The sequence below is a fragment of the Halichoerus grypus genome, chromosome 1 (genome assembly GCF_964656455.1).
Source record: "Halichoerus grypus chromosome 1, mHalGry1.hap1.1, whole genome shotgun sequence".
Taxonomy (NCBI): domain Eukaryota; kingdom Metazoa; phylum Chordata; class Mammalia; order Carnivora; family Phocidae; genus Halichoerus; species Halichoerus grypus.
Window position 1 is genome coordinate 9,232,557 of NC_135712.1, and position 7,368 is coordinate 9,239,924.

Genomic DNA, 7,368 nt, shown 5'->3' on the forward strand with positions numbered 1-7,368 from the left:
AAAAAAAATCAGAAAATGGAAAAGGCTCTTAAGTTGAAATTTTTAATAGAATATTTAAAAGTTTTATATAAAATAAGCACATTAAAAAAATTAAATAGATGAATTGAAACGTAGAGAAAATATTCCAGAGCATAACAAAAATTAAAATACAAATAATAAGGGTGCCTGCCTGGCTCAGTTGGTGGAGCGTGTGACTCTTGATCTCGGGGTTGAGGTATAGAGCCCCACGTTGGGTATAGAGATTACTTTAAAAACAAAATACAAATAATAGGGAACCACAGACCAGAAGATGAAAGACATAGAGCATCCCTGTAGGAGGTCAAACACTGCCAAATAGGAGTTCCTAAAAAATATATAAGAGATGGACGAGTAGAAATTATCTTAAAAACTGAAAAAGAAAAATTTCCCAGAACTGAAGGAAGACATGAATTTCCAAATTGAAGGGGCTTAACAAATATTAAGTAGAATGAATAGAGATTTACACAAATAAATAAGATAAAGCCTCATGAAATTTCAGATCAAAAAAAAAAAAAAGATGTTTAAAAAACTTCCAGAGAGGGGCACCTGGGTGGCTCAGATGGTTAAGCGTCTGCCTTCAGCTCAGATCATGATCCCAGGGTCCTGGGATCGAGTCCCACATCGGGCTCTTGGCTCAGCGAGGAGCCTTCTCCCTCTCCCTCTGCCTCTCTCCCTGCTTATGCTTTCTCTCTCTCTCTCTGTATCTCTGTGTCTCAAATGAATAAATAAAACCTTAAAAAAAAAAAAACTTCCAGAGAGAAAAAACCCAGATCATATTGAAAGAATAACTGGTTCCTTCTCATTCACAGCAGCTCCCACATCCCTGTTAGACCCTATCTCAGCACATTGTCCATCCCTTCAACCCTTCTCAGAATGAGTGAATATCACTTGCTACATATGTTTTTTCCTGACTCCTCCATTAGATTCCAGGTCCTTTGGCGCAGAGATTTTGTCCATGTCAATCACTGTTGTATGTGAAAAACCTGGCATAGCCCTGGGTTAAAAATAGGTCTGTGATTTAATTGGATCTCTTTGAAGCAGAGAAGGCAAGAAGCATGAGTTCCTCCTTGGAATGCTAGCGAAGCAGCTTTGATTCTCACAACAGTGTGACTGCTATCTCAGCAAGTCCAAGAGCCTGATGATGGAGGGCAAAGGGCACAAAAAGGGAAAACTGGAAGACCAAGATTGACTTGGGTCCTGCACCACCTGGCAGCCTACACAACTAAAGAACATTCTTTGCAGTGGCCTCAGCCCAGAAGCTGTCTTTGGAGTTTGGGTTAAATTCACTCCAAAGTTAGCCTGGTTTGCTGGAGCATAAAGTCTGGAGTAGGGGAGGTTGGAGCACAGGGGTGAGGGCAGCAGCATGGGGAGGAAAATCTGGGAGCCCCGGGAGCAGCAGTTGGGTCCTCAGCCTGTCCCGTGCATCTAGACTCCAACCTGCTGCTCAGGCAGGGTGATGCACTGTGAGGAGTGGACACTCTGGTCAGACCCCTCTGCTCAAGCCCCAGAACCATAGGTGTTACCACTGATCCTCCCTTCCTTGTGGTGCTGTTCTGGGTCACTGGTCTCCCAGAAGTAACTCACACTCTGTGGCAGCTGAGGTTCCAGTGGGAGCCAGAGAATACAGCTTCCTTCGGTTGTTCTTGTCCTTCCACGTTGGCCAGGCCACACTGGCAGAGCAACCCTCCTCGATTATGCACTTACTCCACTTGGCACCTCCTTTTTCCACTCCTGAAATACCAAACTGCAAATCCAGAGCAGTGTGTAAGGCCCCAGGTCTTACAGGATTAAGAAACTCTAACAACATGCAGCTCGGAGTCCAGATGTGGGAGCATTTCCAGTAGGTGAGACTGAAGAATTGAGAGAGTGCGGAAGGATGGATGGGGGTCCTAGAGAAAGTCCCAGGAAATGACTTCACCAGCACATCTTGAAGCGTAGAGAATCCTTTTTTTTTTTAAATTTTTTATTGTTATGTTAACCACCATACATTACATATCATTACATATCATTAGTTTTTGATGTAGTGCTCCATGATTCATTGTTGAAGCGTAGAGGATCCTAATTAAAATGTAATGGTGGCCCAGAAACTCCACTTCTAAGTATATACCCAGAATGATTGAAAACAGATATTCAAACAAATGCTTGTACCTGAATGTTTATAGCAGCATATTCACAATAGACAAAAGGTGAAAACAATCCAAATGTCCATCAACGGATGAATGGATAAGCAAAATGTGGTCTATCCATACAATGGACTATTACTCAGCCATAAAGAGGAATAAGGTACTGAATACATGCTTTAAGGTGGATGAACATCAAAGAAAGCATGTTAAGTGAAGAAAACAGACACAAAAGGTTATATATTGTAGGACTGCATTTATATGAAATTATATAAGATCTTCAGGATCTATCCATGTTGTGGCATGTATCAGAACTTCATTCCCCTTTATGGCTGAATAATATTCCCTCATATGGATAGACTACAAGTGCTGTGTGTTCCCTGCTGGACCAGCCCAGTCAGACTGCTGGTTCCCAGGGACTAGTGTGAGGGATAACAGGCAGTGATTGCTAAATGAGCATGAGGTTTTCTGTGGGGGTGATTAAAATGTTTGGGGACGACATAGAGGCAGTAGTTGCAAAACACTATAAATGTATTAAATGACACTGAATTGTACATTTTTAAATGGTTAATTTTATTTTACTGTGATTTTTAAATGGCTAACTTCATGTTATGTAAATTTCACCTCAGTTTTAAAAGAAATGTTATAATAGATGTCTCTCCATGGCAGTTACCAGGAAGGAAAGGGGGAGCTCACAGGCTGAGGCTGCAGCCCAGCAAGGTGGAAGGGATAGCAGCAGCCCTGCTACTCTGCTCTGACCACCCGCAGACAGAGACCTCCACGTGCTGGCACTCACTCAAGAGAGACCTAAAGAACAAAACATCTAGCGATGATTTCTCAGTGTTTGCAATGAAATACAAGATATAACTCTCTCCTCCGTCTCCCCTAGTAAACCTTCAGTAAAATCTGCAAAATCATGAATGCTTTTGGGCAACTGGGAATGTTTGGAGGGAAACTGAAGAAGTTCCTTGCCTGGGCTGGCACAGCAGGGAACACACATGGTACATGTGGATTCAGGAGCAAAAGGACACAGGACAATTGATATCTGGGTTCCATGAGAAAGAAAACTCCATTAAGGCTGAAATTACGAAGGGCCCCAACCACTTCTCAACTTCAAAGACCATTGGCCAGATGTGCATGAGACACAACATCCCAAGAGCATACACAGGAACACCCAGCTTGTAAGCACAATGAGTGCTTTCAGAGGAAAAGAAGGCAATTCTGAAAGAATCTCCCCCTCCCCAAAACATCCCCTGGCATGAAAGAGCTGAAAGCATGTGTGGGCTGGGGAAGGACAGAAAAGCCCTTACTTAGAACAGCTCCCACTGCAGATCGGCAGGCACATAAGACTTAAAGAAATGTCTCTCAACTAGGGAGCATCACGTTTTATCCCAGCTCTGAGCTTTATGTGCTATTCCTTTAACCTAGAATGCTCTCCTCTGAAATCTTCAAATGGCTTATTCCTTCCCTTCATTCGTGCTTCTGTTCAAATGTCAACTCCTCAGGGAGGTCTTCCTTTCCTAATGGGAAGATCTGGAAGCTGCAGACAAGCTGCAACTGTTAGATTTAAAATAAGTGCTACTACAGTACACAGAACAAAATTCTTACAAGCCAGGCTGCCAGGCATCCCTCCTACTCAACTTCTCACACCAGTGCAGAGGAACATACCGAAATCTAAGGGTAACCCCACATGCACAGAACAAGATAAGACATCAACCCAGTTTCCCATGGATTCAACAAATTCAGGGTAAGAGCTTCCAGAATGCATCTGCTCACAACCTTAGTCCTCCTTCTAACCTCTCAAGCAAATGAAGATCTAAACAGAGAACATAAATTATTAACCTCCCACCTTTCAGAATAAATGCTAAGAGGATTGAAATAGTGCTCAGAAACACAGGAAAGGAAAATCCCACCCCCATTATTTTTGAGCAGTCAAGACAACAAACATTTCCATCATCTCCAAAAGTTTAGCCATGCCCCTTAGCATCCCCATCTGCATCCCCATATCCAGGTAACTACTGTGTGGTTCCATTTATATAAAACTCTAGAAAATTCAAACAGGGATAATTATACTGTGTCACTTCTTATCTTCATGTCTTTTATTTCTTTATCTTGCCTTATTGCAATGTCTGTAAACGTCAAAACAATATTGAATACAAGTGTTCAAAATGCATATCCTTGCCTTATTCCCTATCTTGGGGAAAACAACTCAGTCTTTCACCATTTGGTCTGTTGTTAGCCTTAGCCAAGTATATTTCAGAGAAGTCTACGTGAATGATATAGTTCATGAATTCGTGAACATTTGATAACATTTTTCTGTTGCTTTGTCAGATGAAGGATAACTTGGCTGGGTATGGAAAATTGGGTCAAACAGTCCTTCAAACAAAACCTTCAATGGACATTGTTCCATTTTATCCTTTCATTTATAAAGAGAACTCTGAAGTTAGACTAATCTTTCTTTAGTAGACAACTTTATTTTTGCCATATTCCTTTCAATCTTATCTTTCAATAATGTTATTCAGAGTTTACAGTTCTTTATTATTTTTGCCCCCAAAATTAAAGGACTCTTTTGATGTACAAATTTATGTCTTGCTTCATTTCAGAAAATTCTGGTTTTTATTATATCTTCTATTTGTTTTTCTGTTCAATTAGTCTAATTTTTTAGGTCTACATAATTAACTATATATTGGATATTTGGGTTGTCTGTCCTCCATGTTGAGCATTGTTTTTCCTCAGCTAGAAATGTGTGTTATCTTTTTTCCATATGTGTTTTTTACAAATGTTTGTTACTTTGATTGCAGCAACGGTTTCACAGATGTGTGTGTGTGCATAAACTGATGAAATTGTATACTTTGTATATGTCAATTAGTGTACTCCAATAATACCTCAGTAAAATTTTAAAAAATGCTTAAAGATATAATCTATTTTAGAGAGAAAAAAATAACTCAGAAGTAGGGAAGTCATAGGATAAAAAAAGCTTTGGTCATTGAATCTATTAAATATAAATTATATCCAAATAATGCAGAAATTCTAATAATAAGAATTGTTGCAATTCCTGGAAAAGAAGGGACTATTTAATTATTTTTAATTGATAATGATGTAAAGTACAAAAACTTCAAAGCAAGCAAATAAAATTGGGGAAGAGAATCCAAGAATACACTAGTTTCCCCTTATCTAGGATTTCACTCTCCATGATTCCAGTTACCTGCAGTCAACCAGGGTCTAGAAGCAGATGCTCCTCCTTCTGACATATCATCAGATTAACAGCAGCCTAGGGCTAGGTCACGTGCCCGTGTCACTCACCTCATTTCATCTCATACCATCATAAGAGGAAGGGTGAGTACCCAGCAACTGCACTACTGGGTATTTACCCAAAGATACAAATGTAGTGATCCGAAGGGGCACCTGCACCCCACTGTTTATAGCAGCAATGTCCACAATAGCCAAACGGAAAGAGCCCAGATGTCCATCGACAGATGAATGGATAAAGATGCAGTTCATATATACAACAGAATATTACTCAGCCATCAAAAAGGATGAAATCTTACCATTTACATCACCGTGGATGGAACAGGGGCATATTATGCTAAGTGAGATAAGTCAATCAGAGAAAGACAAATACTATATGATTTCACTCATATGTGGAACTTAAGAAATAAAACAGGTGAACATAAGGGAAGGGAAGGGAAGGAAAAATAAAATAAAATGAAAACAGAGAGGGAGGCAAACCATAGGAGACTCTTAACTCTAGGGAACAAACTGAGGGTTGCTGGAGGGGAGGTGGGTGGGGGGATGGGGTAACTGGGGGATGGGCATTAAGGAGGGCACTAGATGTAATGAGCACTGGGTGTTATATGCAACTGATGATTCACTAAACTCTACTCCTGAAACTAATAATACACTGTATGTTAATTAATTGATTTTAAATAAAGAATTAAAAAAAAAGGGTGAGCACAGTGCAATATTTTGAGAGACCACATTCACATAACTTTTATTACAGTATATTGTTATAATTATTCTTTTTTTAAAAGATCTTATTTATTCATGAGAGACAGAGAGAGAGGGAAGCAGAGGGAGAGGGAGAAGCAGGCTCCCCATGGAGGAGGGAGCCCGATGCAGGACTCAATCCCAGGACTCTGGGATCACGACCTGAGCCAAAGGCAGACGCTTAACCAACTGAGCTACCCAGGTGCCCCTGTTATAATTATTCTATTTTATTATTAGATATTGTTGTTAATCTCTTACTGTGCCTAATTTATAAATTAAACTTTATTGTAGGTATGTATAGGAAAAAAAACCAGTATATATATGGTTCAGTGTTATCTATAGTTTTAGGCATCCACTGGCAGTCTTGGAACCCATTCCTCGGAAATAAGGGGGGACTACTGTCCTAATTTTCTCATCTTTTTTATATGACAAAATAAAAAGAGATGGTTGTATTCCTGAAGTTGACAGTGTGAAAAACATAGCCTTAAGCACACTATTTAAAGTTATAAAGGTAAATACTAGAACCCAAACAGACTATATGCTTTCTAAATTCAAAGAGAAAAAAAGTCGGCAAAAGGGTAGAAACAGCAAGGAAATATTAAAACTATACACATCCAAAAAGAAAATGCTTTCAGGGACACCTGGGTGGCTCAGTCCATTAAGCATCGGACTCTTGATTTCAGCTTAGGTCACGATCTCAGGGTTGTTAGATCGAGCCCCACACTGGGTTCCACACTGGGCGGGGAGCCTGCTTAAGATTCTTTCTCTCCCTCTCCCTCTGCCCCATCCCCACCCTGTGCACACTTCTCCACCCACACAATCTCTCTCTCTCTCTCTCTCTCAAAAAAAAAAAAATGCTTTCAGATAAATGTAATCAATTATAATATAACCAGGTGGACTTAATAAAGGGTAAAAAAATCTCATACTGGATTAAAAAAATAAAATCTAACTATATGCTAATATAGTAAAACAAAGTGACTCAGAAAAGCTGAAAGTAAATTACAAGAAAAAGGATAGGGAAACTGATGAATAAATAATGGGTAAAATGATGGCAAATAAAAGGAAGCGGGGAGTGGGGGGAGCGCCTGGGTGGCTCAGTCGTTAAGCGTCTGCCTTCGGCTCAGGTCATGACCCCAGGGTTCTGGGATCGAGCCCCGCACCAGGCTCCCCGCTGGGCGGGAAGCCTGCTTCTCCCTCTCCCACTCCCCCTGCTTGTGTTCCCTCTCTGGCTGTCTCTCTCTCT